Below are 19467 nucleotides of genomic sequence, written 5' to 3'. Positions count from 1 at the left end.
CGCTTGGCAGGGTCTGTGACTGCTTTTTTTTTTTTTTTTTTTTTTGACAACACTGCCCTAGGCTGTGGCCTGGATCATGCCCAAGTGGACTTCAGCTCATCCCCAAGCCTGGCTCTGCTCACCTCGAGGACTCAGGCCCTTACAGAAGGCTCCCCACAGCTCCCACAGGGGTTCAGAAAGAATACGCGGAGCTCCCCTGAGTTCAGTGCTAGGAAGCAAAGTAGGTAACTGCCAGGAGGGGGTGACAGGACACTGGGCTACTTAAGACTAAACGGGGGGGACAGTCTACCAACAGTGGGGATTAGATGTCTCAGCCTCCAGGACAAAGAGGGACATGAAACTGGCCTCAGAGGTTAGGAAAGTAACCTCATCAACGGATGGTGGGATGGGGGACCTGACGGGGCCCCTTGTGACGACACCCAGCAATCTGTTGTGGCTGGAGCATGAGGACCAGGGGAACGGCGATGGGAGGTGTGTCACCGGGAGAGGCGACGGGGCCAGACAGGCAGCAAGAACCAAAGCTGGCAGATGGGGGCCAGCGCAGTCTCAGTACCTGGGAGGGGTGTGACCAGAGTGCCCTCTGCGGAACAGGGTGTGTGTGGGCATTCCCGCCTCCCCCCAGGTCCTGGGGGTGATCTGCTCCTCAGCAGCCAGCAGAGTCTACATAAAAACCCAGTTTGGGGGGACACAGCTTTGCAGCCCAGCTGAGAGCCCCAGGAGGAGAAACTTTAAAGCCCTCCCCTGCAAGGCTCGGCCCCTGGAGATAAATAGATAAATCCAAACCACACCTGCCTGGACCCACAAGACGGCCTCCCTGCCCACCCACTCTTACTCAAAGGGGAGCATTGGAGCAAAAACAGCAGCCTACGTTTTGAGCTGAACCGGGATAGCCCATGTGCAGTAGGGCTCAGGCTCTGGCGATGTGCTGTTTGGGAGCGTGTCAGCTTTGGATGGGGTATGAACTCATACGGCAGTTATGATCGCCCTCCTTCTGTTCCTCCCGCGCCTTGGGAAGGCCTGTGATTGATCTTGGCAGTGACCGGAGGAGCAGACCAAGGGTCCTTGCATCTAAACGTCAGGACTGCAGCCCCGGAGTCGAGAGGGCGAGCTCGCCTTCAGAACCACCGCATGGGGCTGCGTCTTCCCCCAGACACCCTGACAGCAAAGCACAAGGCAAATGGGGACACAAGGAGCAAAGGTGCTTCTTGGAAGGAAAAAGGGAGCGCCAGGGCAGGTGGGGACAGAAAAGCAGGGAACCCGGATCAAGCAGGGTTAGGTCCTTGCAATTTCCCTTTCTTTCAGCCAGTCACCCAATCCCAGGAAAGTCTGTGAAGGCCGTGCCCGGGGAGAGTGGGCTGAAAGATGGACTGTACCCCTTCCACGTGGCCCTGCTCGGCACAGGGGGAGAACATCAGAAAACCACCTAACAGGCTTTTCTGTTCAGCCCATGTGATTCATGGCCTCCTGGCCAGAAAACACAGGCTCCTCGAGCAGACCCCTCCCCTCCTTGGGCTGTGCCCACGACTCCCAGGAAAGCAGGGCCAGGAGGCGCCAGCCGAGAAGGGCACTCTGCTCACAGCCCGCTGGGCCTGGGGCAGGAGGGAACAGGTGGAGCTGCCCCTCAGAGGCCCTGACACCGAGGGCGTGGCTTAGGACTTACAGGAGGCTAATGATGATGATGAGATGCCATTCCTAAAGTGGTCCAGGCCACCTGAGGGGTGGTGGGACAACACACTCTCACCAGGCATTGAACGTACTAGCCAGGTCTGAGGCACTGCTATTCTCCCCATTTTACAGATGGAACAGATCTAGAAGTGACAGTTCAGAGTCACCCTTGGACCTCGGCAGTCAGGTGCTGTGCTCTTAAACCCTATGCCAGGCTGTTTATTTTAATTTTTTATTATAGTTGACTGATAATGTTGTGTCAATTTCTGCTGTACAGCAAAGTGACCCAGTTATACATATATATACATTCTTTTACTCATACTTTTTTTTTTTTGTCTTTTTAGTTCCCGAGGCATATGGAGGTTACCAGGCTAGGGACTGAATTGGAGCTATAGCTGCTGGCCTACACCACAGCCATAGCAACACCAGATCCAAGCTGTGTCTTCGACCTACACCGCAGGTCACGAGAATGCCGGATTCTTAACCCACTGGGCGAGGCCAGGGATCAAACCTGCGCCCTCATGGATGCTAGTCAGATTTGTTTCCACTGAGCCACAACAGGAACTTCCTTTTTCTCACAATATTTTCCATCATGTTCCATCACAAGTGATTGGATATAGTTCCCCTGTGCTGCACAGCAGGACCGCATTACGTATCCACTCCGAATGCAATAGTTTGCATCTACTAACCCCAAACTCCCAGTCCCTCCCACTTCCTCCCCCTCCCCCTTGGCAACCACAAGTTTGTGCTCTGTGCCCATGAGTTTGTTTCTGTTCTGCAGACAGGTTCATTTGTTAGGCTGCCTATTTAACATGCAGATCCCAAGCTCCATCCTGACCAAAGGTCCAGGGATCCTTGCTTTGAGCTGGCCCCTGGTCAGGTCTCAGGCTGGTGTCAGACCTTACCTGGAGCCGCCCCCTGCCAAGCAGTCAGATGCCCCAGCCAGGGCCCAGCTTGATACTGGGCAGTATCAGGTTACAGTCCACCCTCCTGTCTAGGGGCAGGGCCCCTCACCCACCTACCCTGGCATACCTCTGCTGAACGCTACCTGCTTGCTAGACTGGGGAGTGAGAGAATGCTGTTTCTCCTGAATATCGGATGCTGCATCAGAGAGTCATGGGGGCTGGGGTGGGGGGGGGAAGGCGGGGGAGGGGGTTGCAGAGGAGCAGCAGCTTTTCAGAGTGATCAGGCCGAAACAGCTCCCAGGCAATGTCCACCTTGGAGGGAGGTGTGGAGACACCGGGTCTCAAGCACCCCTGGCACAAACTGGACTGGCCTTTCTGAAGGCAGTAAAAATTGAGAGCTTTCAAAATAGTCATACCTTTCGATCCTGAAATGCTACTTCTCGGAATTTGTCCTAGGAAAATAATAAAAGAGTTATATAAAAATGTGGTTGTTACAGTCATTTATATGTACATATATTTTTTCAAGTGAAAATGATGAAGATGCCTGACTCTGTATACCACGCCCATCTGATGGAGTCTAGTATATGACTACTAAAAAAAATTTATGTCTAAGGATATTTAATAACAGGGAAAAACAAGATGTTAAATTTAATAGATATGAAATGCCACATACATAATCATCTGAATTCTCTTCAAAAATGTATGTATGTGAAGCATTGGCAAGAAATATCACAAAGCATTAAAGGTAGTTATCTTTAGGTAGCGAGATTGTGGGTGATAATGACTTTTACATTTTTCTGCATTTCCCGAAGCTTCTGTAATAAACACGGATTGTGTCTGTAGTTGGTGTTTTTTTTTTAAGCTATTAATTTTTCCAAGGGAAAAAATGAGTATCAACAATTCAGACAGCGTTTCTTCCATCCTGCTTTCTCTCACATGCTCTCTGACTGGACTCAGGGGAGAAATGGACCCAGGAAGCCCCTTTCCACCGTCTCCTAGCCCCTTATTACCTGGCTCCTGAAGGACAACAGAGCAGCTGGGACGTCCTCCCTTGGCTTCTAAGTTGGAACTGAAGCCTGGCGGTACTCTGAGATCCTTGGAGGGAAAAACCACCACTCAAACGTAGGCAGATAAACAACCTTCTGTCCACATCAGAGCCCCAGTGACGCCAAGAACCCCCGCCGGGAGGCTGACTCACAGGCAGGTGGGGGTGGGGCTGGGTGCCTCTGCCACTGCTGATGTCAAATCCTATCAACCACATAGCAACCAGCTCTCCCCTCTCTCTGAGGGAGCAGTAGGAAAATGCACAGAAGCTGATGGGGTGGGGGGTGGGGGAGCGCACAAGACTGAGTCCTGGAAACCCTTCCCAGAAGGCAGCACTGTGGCCAACAGCTCCCTGGACGAGGAGGTGAAATCAACAATCCCAAGGAGCCACTGCTCGCTCCCATCAATCAGCTGAAGGGGATCCAAATGCTGAATGAGCCAAACGGAGGGACTCTGACCCCGAGAATGTCCCCAAGCTTGCTGGTGTCAGCAGTTCCTGCTGTTATTATGAAAACCCTGGGGACCCAATTTCCTTGACCTTATTTTCATTTTAGGAAAATGCAAAAGTTTCGACCTCAAAATTTAAGGCCAATGGACATAAGTAGGAAATAGATTCCCAAGTAGGAAATGGATTTTTATACTTATTTTTTGGTTTGTTTTTAGGGCCATACCCACGCCTTATGGAGGTTCCCAGGCTAGGGGTCCATTCGGAGCTGTAGCCTCCAGCCTATGCCACAGCCACAGCAGCTCAGGATCCAAGCCGTGTCTGTGACCTACACCACAAGCTCACAGCAACACCAGATCCTTGACCCACTGAGCGAGGCCAGGGATTGAACCCACGTCCTCATGGATACTAGTCAGGTTCATTTCTGCTGCGCCACAAGAGGAACTCCGAAAATCAATATTTAAATGCCGTAGTAAACACTAGTGCCTCACGGAAAAAGATGGAAATCGCGGCTCCAAAAGGAAAGTGGGAGTCACTGCATTTACCACAAACAGGTGGGGGGGGGGGCAGAGAAAGGCCTGGATCTGGGTCCTTGGTTTCTTTGTGGCAGAGCTCTAACCCAGGTGGGTGTCTCCTCACCTTCATTATTAAAGTATAGTTGACCTACAACAGCATAGTTGTTTCAGGCATACGACAGTGAGGATATTTTTATAGATGATGTTCCATATATGGTCACTATAAATTACTGGCTCTGTTCTCTGTGCTGTACATGACATCCTTGTATCATGTATTTCATACAGAGCAGCTGGTACCTCTTAAACCCCTCCTGCTCTCTTACCCCCGCTAAGAACTAGTTTGTTCCACCTGTGTTTCTGCCCTGTTATACTCATTCATTTTATTTTCCAGGGCGCCCTTGAAGAGAGTGGCATTGGTTTTAAACAGGCCACTTCTTACGGTCACAAGGTAACCTCACAGAGCTCCCAGGACCCTGGGGGACCCCAGCCTTCCCCTACACCAGGGCAGGGATGGCTGCAGTGAGGAAACTCCCACAGCTCGCCCGCCTGCCTGCCCTGGCCCTGAGCTCCTGACAGTGGATGGGCCCTGGCTGACCTTCGTAAATCTGTCCATCCACCTCGGCCCGCGTCCCTTGCCAATGGTTCTCCCCAGCGCAGGGAGGCGGCCTCAGCTGGACCTGGGGCCTGGGTCTGCTTCCTACGGGGTGGCCCTGAAGAACCACTCACAGCCCCCAGGGGGCCTGAGGGGGCCTCCTGAACCTTGACCCAGGCTCTAGATTGACCTCTGTCTGCCCTGTCCTACTCAGAGGTGTCCAGGACACAGGGAGGTAGCCCCCATTTCCTGAAGGAGCCTGGAAAAGGGGCGCTTTGGAAGCGGGGGAGGGAAGCTGGGAAGGTAGCCAGCTGACTGCATCCCTAACATGCCACTTTTGGGCCCAGAAATTTTTTTTTGGCTTTTTAGGACCACACCCGAGGCACATGGAAGTTCCAAGGGTAGGGGTTGAATCAGAGCTGCAGCCGCCAGCCAAGGCCGCAGCCACAGCAGATCCAAGCTGCATCTGTGACCTACACCACACCTCACGGCAACACCAGATCCTTAACCCACCGAGTGGGACCTCTCGGATACCAGCTGGGTTTGTAATCTGCTGAGCCACAGTGAAAACTCCAAAATTTTTTTTTTAATGAGAAACAGCAAGCCAGTGGGAAAAAGCTGAGCCTTAGAGACAGAGTTGGAATCAGCGAGCCATGTCATTTGAACCATTCTTTTCATCTGCCTGGCCTTGGAGCATTTAAATTCACGTGGTTAATTTGCTCTTCTGCAAAAAGTGGGATAGGCCCATGTCACAAGATTACTGTAAAAACTTGAGTCATGTGTAAAGGGTCTGACACATAAGAGATGTCCAAGAAATGGCAGTTATAATAGAGATGACATAAAGGCAGGGACAGAGTGAGGGGATAAAAGAAGGCTATTGATGCTCCTCTTGGAAAGTCACGAAGCCGCTTAAACCACCAGACATATGAGTTGAGCACCAAGGTCACGCGTCACCCAGGCCCTGGGGAGACCTCTGGGGGTTTTCACCTCGCCCTAGACCAGGGCGTGCTGGTAAGACAAACATTTTGTCAAACAAAAGGGCACTTCATAGACGGATGTCAGAGCTGGCAAGGACCTTAAAGGCCATCTGATCAGCACCGCTTTTCACAGTTACGGAAACCAAAGCCGAGAGGGGCAAGAGGAATTCTCTAAGGCCCCGCAGACCAGGAGCCAGAGTCAAAGCTCAGATCTCCAAAGTGCCAAGGACAAGCCCCTTGAAGTACCTGTAACCCCGTGAGGGTCACATATTCTGTGGGCCAGGGCCACGGTCAGGCAGGCAGCCCACAAGACACAGACAAGACTCAGGAAACGCCTCCTACTCACTCCTGGGATCACCTGCCACCTTTAAAAGGCAGAAGTCTCCCTCCGCCCCCACCCACAGCTCCAGCCCAGGGGCCTCCCCGCTCTCCCTCTGCTGCTAGAGTTGCACAGGAGGGGGCAGCAGCTGTGCCCGGCACATGCCTCCCGGGAGGAAGCGCCAACATGTGGGCATGGGGGCAGGAAACAGGGCACTGCTTCTCAGGGTCGATTCAGAAGGGACAGTGGGACAGTGCCTCTCTGTGGGGCTGGTGAGATAAATGTTCAGATGCTTTCCATCAAATGCAGTTTTCCGAGAAAACTCAATGAAGGGAAAATTCTGAAGGCATACCATTATCAGAAAAAAATAGGATGCCAATCTCCAGCTTCAGTTTTCTGCTTCTAATATTTTAATAGGCAAATGTAAGGAAATGTATGTCAATAAGAATGCCGCTCTGAGCTGGAGGCGGCGGCTAATGGATGCCCTGAAGAAAAAATATTTTCCGAATTTTCTAGAACAAGCACGTATTGCTTTTATTTTTTAAAAAGTCGGGAGGTTTCTGATTAAGGTATGGCAGAAGGTGAGAACCCTTTTAATTTTTCTTCCGTTGCTGCAGAAGACATTTTATTTATTTATTTTTGTCTTTTTGCCTTTTCTAGGGCCGCTCCCATGGCATATGGAGGTTCCCAGGCTAGGGGTCTCATCAGAGCTGTAGCCACCAGCCTACGCCAGAGCCACAGCAACTCGGGATCCGAGCCGCATCTGCAACCTACACCACAGCTCACGGCAACGCCGGATCCTCGACCCACTGAGCAAGGCAGGGATCGAACCCACAACCTCATGGTTCCTCGTCGGATTCGTTAACCACTGTGCCACGACAGGAACTCCCAGAAGACATTTTAACAAAGACAAATGTGTCACCCGTTCTCCCAGGAAATGAAGGGACTAGACGGAAATGATCTCCCTCCCTGACATCTGGTCTTCCCTGAGGACAGAGCTGAAATGACTTTTCCCCAGACTGTAACACTGCAACCTCACCCACTCCAGGCCTAGAAGCCAACACTGATTACACAAGGCTCGAAGCCCCTATCAGGTCCGGTCAGCTCAAGGTGAGGGGAACCTCCCAGGCCCTGTCCAGAGGCAGCCGGGAGGGTGTGCCAGCCCCTGAGCCCTGGCACTCTGTCCCCACAGCTCCAGCCCCAGCTGCCGGAGTCCAGGAACAGGTGGAAATACTTGCAGAAACATTTGCTGTCTTGCCAGTCCCCAACGAGACAGAATCTAAAAGTCAAATCAACAGCTGAAAAACAGCCAAACACGTCTTCAATAGAAACATGATGTGACCCGCCCCCCCCCCCCCCCCCGCCACACACACACACTGCTTTGGTTTCCTTAAAATTTTTTTTTTCTCTTTGTCAAGTAGTTGCTCATGGAGACTGCACAGAAATGCCTGGGGCAGAGGTACAGGGCCATGGGTAGGGCGTGAATGCGGGAAGCCTCCAGTGCCAAAACTCAAAAGATGAAGAAGATAAAGCTAGCTGGGTTCAAATCCTGGTGCTCATGGAAGCCACACAACAGGACAACCTGCTCATGGCCCTGAGCCTCAGTTTCCCCTTCTGGTAAAGGGTAAACATGAAAACTGTTTCAGTGTGATCAGAGCTCTCAAGACCACTGTGACAATTCCTGTACAAAATGGCTTTTTATTGTATATGACCAACTGATTAAAATAAGTTATGCTATTGGAGTTCCTGTTGTGGCGCAGTGGTTAACAAATCCGACTAGGAACCATGAGGTTTCGGGTTCAATCCCTGGCCTTGCTCAGTGGGTTAAGGATCCAGTGTTGCCGTGAGCTGCAGTGTGGGTCGAAGACGCGGCTTGGATCCCATGTTGCTGTGGCTCTGGCATAGGCTGGTGGCTACAGCTCCGATTAGACCCCTAGCCTGGGAACCTCCACATGCCAGGGGAGTGGCCCTAGAAAAGGCAAAAAGACAAAAAAAAAAAAAAAAAAAAGTTATGCTATTGCTATTATTGTCACCAATAATTTGGAGAGAGACCAAGGTGGCGGGCAAACCCTGGGTGTGCAGTGGGACAGTGAGTAGCCAGAGAGGACCTGGGGGGAGGGGTGACAGGCCTTGAGCAGCAGGCCTGTCCTCTTCCTCAAACAGGCTCAGGGCTCTCGCCTCCCGACATGCACACATCAGATGCTAGACCTGGTGCATGGATACTTCAACACCAAACCATCCAGAATGTTCCCTGAAAACCTGAAACAACATCCATCCCGCTCCACAGCAACACTCCTCCGAGCCCCCTCCTTCCAGCCCCTGCCCTGAATTCTCCCTCCAGTAGTCAAGGCAGGAACCTGGACTCCCTGCCCACCTGATGGGGGCTGAGGCTGCAGCTGCTGACATGTTTTCCCGCCCCCACAGGGCCAAACTCACACCAAGGGGAACCTGAAACTCACACACCTGAAGCAGCTTATACAAAGCCTTTAATTACCGCCAAAGGTCTTGGCTGAAATCCTTGGAGACTCAGGTATCTACAGAATGGGCTGTGTATATAGACAGTAGGGGGATCCACACCAGAAGCCAGGGGTCTATACTGATCCAGGTACTCTTTGAACAGGCTGGCAACCCGAGCTGTCAATTTTGAGTCAAGCTGGCTCTGCAACTGTTCTGGAAGGTTTGCCTGTCAGGTTCCCTGTCTGTAAATAAGGCTGCAGCTACTGCACCAATCTAGAGTTCACACTGTGAAAAGGGAACACTCGTGAAGTCACAGACAGGGGGCATTTCATCCAAGAGCCAAAGGTCTGGACAACAAAACTAGAGGCCAGGCCAAAGGGTTCTAAGCCTGGCTCTCATATATATCCTACCTGGGTGACCTTGAACAAAGTCACTTTAACTCTGCGGGCTGAGTTTCTTCATTGATAAAATCTGGGATGGGAACTAGCTTCTGTTCTGCGTTCCTTCAGCTTCAAGAGCTTGACTCTGGGAGTCTCCTCACAGCGGTAAATGCCTGATAAAACAGCCAAACACCGCTGATAACGAAATCGAGGGCTCCAGGCCGGACCTGAGATCCTGCTCCTGGCATATGCGGGAAGACTCCCCCGCCTCCCCTCTCGGTCCCGCAAAGCAGTGGCCCTGGCCGGGTGCTGCAGGCCAGCAGGACTGAGGGCCCATTAGATGCCAGCCAGGAGGGAGGAACGCAATGCCGCGGTCCGCACGCCTTCGGGACCCACGTGCACTGCTCCTTTAAACGCTCCAGCCCTTTAACTGCGCGCATCGCGCCCACCCCGGCGGCGGGGAGGACCCGGCCCGGCAGAAGGCCCAAGGCCTGGGGCCGCTCCCCGCGCTCCTTCCACTCCCCAGTTCCGGTCCGGCCCCGTCGCCGCTGTCCTGGCGCCCTCCCCGCCCCGGCCGCTGGGGCCACAGCCCCGGAACCACCCAAGGGGCCGCGACCGGCCGCGGCGAGGGCCGCGCAGAGAGCAGGGCCCGGCTCCACCCCGCGCCCTCCAAGCCGAAGGCGACCGGGCCGGCCCGCGCACCCCACCCCGCCGGCTCACCTGCTCCACCACGCCGCTCCGGCAGTGTTTACGCGGCTGGCGGAGCGCCCGCGGGACCCGGCGCCGGCGCAGACCCCGCCCCAGGCCCGCCCCGGCCCCGCCCCGTGGGCGACACCACGCTCCCCGGTCCACGTCGCGCCCCACCTGGAGCCGGGGCGCGGGGACAGCAAGCGGCGCGCGAGGGGTCAGGCCTGCCCCGACCCGCCGGGAGACGCTGGGGTGAACCTGACATTGGACTGAGCGATGACCTCAGAGGAAGTGGAGGCCGGGCCTGCAATGTCGGAGGGCCCGGCGGCATCCTGGGGCCGTAGGATCTTTGCTTGGTGGACAGTTTCGTGTCTTGTCGTTTTAGGTCTCCGCGTCCCCCCTCCCCATTTACAATAAGGAAGCGCTAGAGGCTAACGTCTGGAGAATTTTCCTGGTCTGTTTTCTAGAGCCTCAGAACTACCAGGAGCTCTCCATACAATTGAACACGGATGAAATTGCTACCCGTGACCTGAGAATTGACCTACGTTGTTTCCAGGACTTGGGGGCCATGGCTGAGTTGAGATTGTCAGTGATTTGACAATCGAGTAGCTTCACTTTTTAAAAAATTAAGGTGGAATTCAGTGTAAATTTAACCCTATTAAAGTATACAATTCAATGAAATTTAGTACATTCACACTGTGGTACAGTCCCAAAACATTTCCATCACTCCAAAATAAAAGCTCCTACCCATTTTGTTCAGACCCTCTTCTCCCAGGTCCATTGTATGATTCCATGTATATGAAATACCCCAAAATAGGTAAATTGATTGCCAGGATATTTCACATAAATGGAATCATATAATATATGACGTTTTGTATCTGGCTTCTTCTATTTAGCATAAATGCTTTCAAGGTTCATTTACTTTGTCTCATGTATCAGCACTTCACTCATTTTTAGGGCTGAATAATATTCCATTGCATGTGTATACAGCAATTTGTTTATCCATTCATCCACCGATGGACCTCTGCCGTTTCCACCTTTGGGGTACCGTGTTGCTATAAACATACATGTACATATGTTTGTGCATACCTGTGTTCAGTTCTTTAGGATACATATCTATGTATGGCTGGATCATATAAAAATTCTGTATGTAACTTTTTGTCTCCCACAGAGGATGAACCATTTTACATTCCCATCCGCAATAAATAGGGTTCCAATTTCTCCACATCCTCCATCACTTGTTCTTTTGCATTAAGATTTGTTATTGTTATTATTGCCTTCTTAGTGGGTATGAAGGGGAACCTCATTCTGGTTTTGGTTTGCTTCCTCTTATGAACTAATGATGTTGAACATCTTTCATGTGCTTGTTGATCATCTGCATATCTTCAGAGAAACATGTATTCAAGTCCTTTTCCGCTTTCGAATTGGGTAACACTTTTGTCCCAACACTTATAAATGTTCTTTATATAGTCTAGATGTTAGACCCCATCAGAAGATTTACAAATGTTTTCTCCCATTTTGTAGGTTGTCTTTTCACTTTCTGATAATGTCCTTTCATGCACACATACCTTTAATTTGGATGAAGTCCAGTTTATCAGTTTTTTCTTTTACTGTGCATTTAGTGTCCCATTGAAACCCACCGCACTTATGACTTGAACCTAGCCAGAAGCCAGACTGGGACTTGAACCCACTTTTATTTTTTTGGTTGTTGTTGTTTGTTTTTTTAATTAGAATCACTCGGGAGTTCCTGTCGTGGCGCAGTGGTTAACGAATCCGACTAGGAACCATGAGGTTGCGGGTTCGGTCCCTGCCCTTGCTCAGTGGGTTAACGATCCGGCGTTGCCGTGAGCTGTGGTGTAGGTCGCAGACGTGGCTTGGATCCCGAGTTGCTGTGGCTCTGGCGTAGGCCGGTGGCTACAGCTCCGATTCAACCCCTAGCCTGGGAACCTCCATATGCCGCGGGAGCAGCCCAAGAAATAGCAACAATAACAACAACAACAACAACAAAAAAGACAAAAAAAAAATAAAAAAAAATAAAGGTTTTTTAGAATTCGCCCAGCAATGTCATACAATCCTGTCCTTGGAGACAGGGTTTTTCCCTTTTTAGGGCCGCACCTGCAGCATATGGACGTTCCCAGGCTAGGGGTTGAATCGGAGCTGCAGCTGCTGGCTTACACCGCAGCTCGTGGCAGTGGTGAAGAACACGCTGAAACAGCTCTTACCCTTGATAGGGCTTTGCCATGATGTCTAGGAATTGCTAGCAATTGCCTGAAACATTCTGGTCAGTTCTCATAATGACAGCATGCTTACCTTGTGTTTTCTGTGTGTTAGCTAAGATGGTCTCATCTCTCCTCAGAAGATGTTTGTGTTATTTTAAGGAGTTTTTCAATGATGTCATTAACTTGAACCATACATTTTTGAAACTTTCCCTCTTGCTACCCCTTTTTGCTCTTAAAATTGAGGACTCCAAAAAACTTGGGTTTATGTGGATTATAGCTTTCAATATTTACCACATTAGAAATGAAATTTTAACATTTTTTAAATTAATTCATTTCAAAGTATTAACAACCAATGACATGGTAACATAATATTTTTATGAAAAGTAACTATAGTTTACCAAAAAAATTAGTGAGAAAAGTGGTGCTGGTTTACAATCTGTGGTAGGCAGAGTAATGGCCCCCAAAGCTGTCTATACCTTATTCCCTAGAACCTGTGATTATGTTACTTTAAATGGCAAGAGAGACTTTGTAAATGTGATTAGGTTTCGGGACCCTGAGATGGGGAGTCTTCCTGGATCATCCATGTGGGCACAATCACACCAATCCTTAAAAGTGCAGAACCCAGGGTTCCCATCGTGGCTCTGGGGTTAGCATGCATGAGGACGCGGTTCCATCCCTGGCCTCTCTCATTGGGTTAAGGATCTGGTGTTGCTGTGAGCTGTGGTATAAGTTGCAAACTCGGCTTGGATCCCAAGTTGCTATGGCTCTGGTGTAAGCTGGTGGCTACAGCTCCGATTAGACCCCTAGCCTGGGAACCTCCATATGCCGCGGGAGTGGCCCAAGAAATGGCAAAAGGACAAAAAAAAAAAGGTAGAGGGAAATGCAATGCTTTGAAGATAGAAGAAGGAGACCTTAGGCCAAGGAAAGAGAGTGGCCTCTGGAAAGGGGAAAAGGCAAGGAAACAGATTCTTCAGTAGAGGCTCAACAAAGGAGCATAGCCTGTGACACTTTGGCATTAGCCCCACTAAGACAAGTGGTCTATATACAGAATAAGTAAGTAACAAGGACCTACTGTTTTAGCACAGAGAAAGCTACTCAATATTCCTATATGGGAAAAGAATCTGAAAAAGAATGGAGATAGATAGATAGATAGATAGATGCATAACTGATTCACTTTGCTGTACACTTGAAGATAACACATTTTAAGTTAACTATACTCCAATAAAAATTTTTTAAAAACCAATTAAAAATTACAAATGTTAATTCCCTAATAAATCTTCCCAAATATATCAATATTTTCTTATAAGCCAATAAATAGTATAACTACAACTGTAAAGACAAAAAATTAAAAATCTACTACTTAGCCATAAAAAAGAACAAAATAATGCCATTTGAAGTAACATGGATGGAACTAGAGACTCTCGTACTGAGTGAAGTACGTCAGAAAGAGAAAGACAAAAACCATATGATATCACTTATATGTGGACTCTAATATACAGCACAAATGAACTTTTCCACAGAAAAGAAAATCATGAACTTGGAGAATAGACTTGGGGTTGCCCAGGGGAGGGGGAGGGAGTGGGATGGATGGGGAGCTTGGGGTTAATAGATGCAGACTATTGTCTTTGGAATGGATTAGTAGTGAGATCCTGCTGTGTAGCACTGGGAACTATGTCTAGTCACTTATGATGGAGCATGATAATGGGAGAAAATAGAATGTATACATGTATGTGTAACTGGGGCATCACGCTGTTCAGTAGAAAATTGACAGAACACTGTAAATCAGCTATAATGGAAAAAAATAAAAAGCATATAAAAAATTAAAAATCTATTAGTTAATAAGCACATAAAAATTACAAAAAGCATATGTGCACTGAGGGCTATGGCATGATTGGCCAATAGGGACCTGCTGTGGAGCAGAGGGAATTCTACCCAGGATTCTGTGATCATCTATGTGGGAAAAGAATCAGAGAGAGAATGGATATGTGTATATGTATGATGGGGTCACTTTGTTGTATAGCAGAAGTTATCACAACCTTGTAAATTAATTACTCTTCAATAAAACTTACGAGAGTAAGCAAAAAAAAAAAAAAAAAAAAAAGAAAAGAAAAGAAAAGTACCCTTAAAAAAATTGCCCTTAAACTACAAAGATTTTGACTAGATTATAGGCTCAAAATAAAAACTTTTAAAATAGCCAAGAAATACATACAGCTAAACATATAATGTTCATTACTCATATTTCTGCTTTTGATTGGGAGAGGCAGGGGGACAAGCAAGCATGGTATGTGTGAAATGCTACTTACCCAAATATCTCATCATGCTTTTTCCAAACTCGCTTGACACCTCATTTATGAGACTCTGTATGAGTTCTCTTCTTCCTTTCCCTTCTTTTAAAGACTGGGATAGCAGGAGTTCCCATTGTGGCTCAGTGGAAATGAACCTGACTAGTATCCACGAGGATGAAAGTTCAATCCCAGGCCTCATTCAGTGGGTGAAGGATCTGGCGTTGCCATGAGCTATGGTGTAGGTCACAGATGCAGCTCAGATCTGGTGTTGCTGTGGCTGTGGAAGTTCCTAGCCTGGGAACTTCCATATGCCATGGGTTCAGCCCTAAATAATAATAATAATAATAATAAAAAGACTCAGGTATCAGCATTACCATGTGATCCAGGCATTCCTGCTGACTGGGTTCTATGGAACTACCTTCTACACATCGTTTCAAAAAAGTATAGTTGAACTGAGAAAATAATAAGAAAAAATTAAATGTTCTAAGTGGTGTAGCATTTCAATGTTATATATTCAAATGAGCATTTCAGAATAAAAATATGAAAAACAACCTTTGCAGAATAAAAATATTTAATCCAGAAGTATGACCTACAAAGAAAAAAAAGGTGTATATTGGAACTCTTACCTGCAGAACTGCAAGATAACAAGCATGTGTGATTAAGCCATTTGGTTTGTGGTAATTTTTGGTAATAGCGATAGAAAAAAAATACAGCATTTTTACAGATTTCTTCAATGTCTGGCTTGTAAGGCAGCTGGATATACACATCTGCTTCTGCATTCAGCCTTTTGAGACATGATGCTTTGGTTGAAGTATATGAAAAAAATTTGGCCTTGCACAGATTTAAAGTTGGAAAACATAGGCATGTTTTAATAGCCTTTTCAGATCATTGTGGATTATTCTAATATTACACTAAATTTAACAGTTGTAATTTCTTAAAGTTGCAGAGGAGAGCCTGAAATGATAGCAGTGAACTTTTCCTATCTGTTAACATTAAAATCCATTGATCTCTCTCACACGTGAATGGATCTTTGAACCATGCATGGTTTTGTAACCTCAGGTATTGATCATTTGGAAAAACATTGGTTCAGTGAATCACACAGATCTTCCGAATGTGGTCACATTTCATTATACAGTATAAAAAACACATTTGCTAAAATCTCCACCAATCTTGTCTGAAAAAAATATTTAAATGTTGGGAAGCTATTAAACTCACCATGGCAGATGCAAGTTTTCTAGGATTCTCATTTTCACTTGAAAGCTCAAATATTGTCATTAGCAACAAATATTATCAGTATTTTCCCATCAGTTGTTTCCCTTAAAACAATAGGCTCACTTTGTTTTCAAGAAAACATCTCAAAAAAACCAAAACCAAAACCAAACCCAACAAAACAAAACAAAACTGGAGTTCCCATTGTGGCAAAGTGGTTAGGGAATCCGACTAAGGTTGTGGGTTTAATCCCTGGCCTCGCTCAGCGGGTTAAGGAACTGGCGTTACCATGAGCTGTGGTGTAGGTTGCAGACTTGGCTCGGATCTGGTGTTGCTGTGGCTGTGGTGTAAGCTGAAAGCTGCAGCTCCCATTCGACTCCTAGCCTGGGAACCTCCATATGCTGTGGGTGCAGACCTAAAAAACAAACAAACAAACAAACAGAAAAAAGGGAGTTCCTGTCCTGGCTTAAGGAAACCAATCTGACTATTAACCATTAGGACGCAGGTTTGATCCCTGGCCTCCCTCAGCGGGTTAAGGATCCAGCATTGCCATGAGCTGTGGTGTAGGTCATAGACGTGGCTCAGATCTGACTTTGCTGTGGCTGTGGTGTAGGCTGGCAGCTGAAGCTCCAATTCGACCCCTAGCCTAGGAACTTCCATATAAAAGACAAAACTTCCATAAAAGACGAAAGAAAGAAAGAAAAAGAAAGAAAGAAAGAAAGAGAGAGAGGAAGGAAGGAAGGAAGGAAAGGAAGGATAGAAAGGGAAGGAAGAAAATCTGAATAACTTTTGCTTGTCTATTATACTTTCAAGCAGAAATGGTATGCTTTAGAAGAGGCAGCTAGTCCAGCTTACACAGAAATATAATCACAGAAGTGCTTTTCGTGGAGACAGACAACACACTTCAGACTGCGGCAGAAATGCTTCATGCCTACTTCCCATTTCACTACACAGAATATTACATTACACAAGCAAGGGTAGAGATGAAATAACGTTGATTATGTTTACTGTTTTATTAAATACTTTCCTAACTGAATCTGGACTTTTAAAAAGCTGCTAATTCATGGCAGTGACTGCTAAGGGATCAGTACTGTTTGGTGCCACCAGGTTCCCCCACGCTCAGGCCCCAGAAGTTTTACCCACCATTGCTTTTGTTCCATCAGAGCACATGTCTCCAGCGTGAAAAAGGAGCCATAGCCAAGCCTTAGTTTGAAAACCATGCTGCCCTCACATACCCAGAGCTCTGCAAACCAGGGACTAAGCTGTTTTTCTCAGGGCTCCACCCTCATTCCATATTCCTAAGACATGTAGCGGATGGACTTAATATTTTGGTGCTTGTTTCTTTTTTTTTTTTGTCTTTTAAGGGTCACACCCACAGCATATGGAGGTTCCCAGGCTAGGGGTTGAATCAGAGCTGCAGCTGCTGGCCTACACCACAGCCATAGCCACAGCCACATCAGATCCGAGCCTTGTCTGCAACCTACACCGCAGCTCATGGCATCGCTAAATCCTTAACCCACTGAGAAGTGCTGGTTTCTTTAAGCCCTTTCAAGGATGTGCATATCACCTTGTCCTGTTTCTTAGAAGGTTTATGAAATCCTCAACATGTACTTTGTAGACGGTTCAGCGAACATTTTTCATAGTCTGGCTTCTCTTTTATTTTCTTTGGTTCTGTGATGAGCTGGTGTAGGAAGGAACGCAGTAACTATCCAATAGTCATTCCCGCTTAGTGAGGAATGACTGCTGAGCACTGGAGGGAAAGGATGTAACGCATGTTAAGTGAGGCCATTAGGCTGAACTGGCTCCAAGGCCTTGGTGTCTTACGCAAGCAAACCAAACCCTAAGCCAGAGAAAATGAAACTTGAGAACCATCAAGGACAGACAAACAGCCAACGAGGCCTTCCCAAATAAGGCAACGGCTTAAGCGATGGCCAATCAAATCCTTTGCTTGCTGTGCTTCCGCATCTTCTCTGTAAAACCCCTCCCCTGGCTCCTGTCAGTAGAGAGCCCCTAACCACCTTTGGTTTGAGGCTGCCCAGTTCAAATCAATGTGGACTCTAATAAACTCTTTTTTTAAAAATGTTACTGTACCTCAGTTTACCTTGTCACATGCATTTGTCTGGACAGTATTTAGTTTCATTTTGCTTTGTTTTGCTCCACATCTAAATCTGAAGGTGATGTTGGCTTATGCTCTGCTCATCAGCACCGTCATTTTCTCTGGCTTTACGAGGTTTGTTTCTATGGTTAAGCACTATATGTTCACTTAGAAATATGTGACGTTCTAAGTCGTAAAAAGGAAAAGAGGATGGTAAGGAATAGTTCCACCTCCCAAAGATGATGGTTGATAACATTTTGGTGCATCTCCTCCCAGCCTTTCTTAAAAATACATTGTGTGATGCTTTCTTTCAATTTTTTTTTTTTTTTTTTTTTTTTTAGGGCCGCACCCACAGCATATGGAGGTTCCCAGGCTAGGGGTCGAATCAGAGCTACAGCTGCCAGCCTACACCACAGCCACAGCAACGCAAGGTCCTTAACCCACTGATCAAGGCCAGGGATCGAACCTGTGTCCTCATGGATGCCAGTCAGATTCGTTTCCACTGAGCCAAGATGGGAATTCGATTGTGAATCATTTTATAGCTACTTTTTCCCCCTGAATATTGACTTATGGTTATGTATTTCTGTATAGTTTTCTTTTTTTTTTTACTGGCCCTGCCCACACATGCAGAAGTTCCAGGGCCAGGGATCGAACCTGTACCACAGCAGTGATGGGATCCTTAACCCACTGAGCCACCAGGGAACATCATTTGAAAGTTTTCATAAACATTATTTGAAATAGCGGAATAATATTGCAGTGAATGGATAAACCACACTATGTTTAATCATATACTTACTGTTGTACTTTTTAGATTATTTCCAACTTTTAAAATTTTAGGGCATAGGTTTCTTTGTATTTAGAATTGTTTCCTTTAGGCTATATCTATGGAAATGAAATTATTGAGGACTTTGAGGAGTATTATCAAATTCCTTTCTTTTATTTTTGGACTCTTTTTTTTAGGGCTGGACCCATGGCATCTGGAAGTTCCCAGGCTAGGGGTCAAATTGGAGCTGCAGCTGCCAGCCTACGCCACAGCCACAGCAATGTGGCATCCGAGCCACATCTGCAACCTATGCCACAGTGCACCACAACACCGGATCCTAAACCCACTGAGCGAGGCCAGGGGTTGAACACACATCCTCCTGGATACTAGTTGGGTTTGTTACCACTGAGCCGAGACAGGAACTCCCCAAACTGCTTTTCAAAAGGCTTGCATTAGGGTTTGCTGCCCTCAGTGAGGCATGAGGATATCTCTTCTCTCTACCCTGGCTGTCTTTAGAAATCACAATTTTTGTAAAATTTTTTGCTAATTTGAAAGATTAAAAAAATACAAGAATAACTCCTTGTTGTTATAATTTACATTGATTACCAGGAAGTATGAATCTTTTTCATTATTCGTTTATATTTTCTCTTTTGTGACTTGCCTGTTGAGTCTTATACCCATGTATCTTCTGGTTTCTTGATGCTTTTCTTAATAAGTTGTGTGACCTTTTTGTAAGAAACATATTGGCTCTATTTAAATATTTGCTATGGGAGTTCCCGTTGTGGCTTAGCAAGTTAAGAGCCCAACATAGTGTCCATGAGGATGTGGGTTCAATCCCTGGCCTTGCTCAGTGGGTTAAGGATACAGCATAGCCACAAGCTGCAGCATAAGTTGCAGATGGGGCTTGGAT

General features: G+C 47.3%; 1 protein-coding gene across 14 annotated transcripts in view; it reads right to left on the bottom strand.

Annotated features, from left to right (window-relative positions):
• Positions 1 to 10468, bottom strand: part of PSEN2 (presenilin 2) — a 29307-nt gene extending 18839 nt beyond the window's left edge. For 3 of the 14 annotated variants that reach the window (XM_021064081.1, XM_021064088.1, XM_021064086.1), the window contains exons 1-4: positions 10020 to 10124; positions 9330 to 9472; positions 3581 to 3665; positions 2987 to 3022 (exon numbers count right to left, since the gene is read on the bottom strand). The gene's annotated coding sequence lies outside the window, so the exon portion shown is untranslated. Of the gene's footprint in view, positions 1 to 2986; positions 3023 to 3580; positions 3666 to 9329; positions 9845 to 10019 lie in introns of those variants that run through there. The other 11 variants (XM_013980057.2, XM_013980056.2, XM_021064084.1 and 8 more) reach the window with 8 other exon arrangements.

This window comes from Sus scrofa, chromosome 10 (genome assembly GCF_000003025.6).
Source record: "Sus scrofa isolate TJ Tabasco breed Duroc chromosome 10, Sscrofa11.1, whole genome shotgun sequence".
In the NCBI taxonomy this organism is placed as follows: domain Eukaryota; kingdom Metazoa; phylum Chordata; class Mammalia; order Artiodactyla; family Suidae; genus Sus; species Sus scrofa.
The sequence above is the reverse complement of the archived record's forward strand: the minus strand, read 5'-3'. Positions and strand labels throughout refer to the sequence as shown.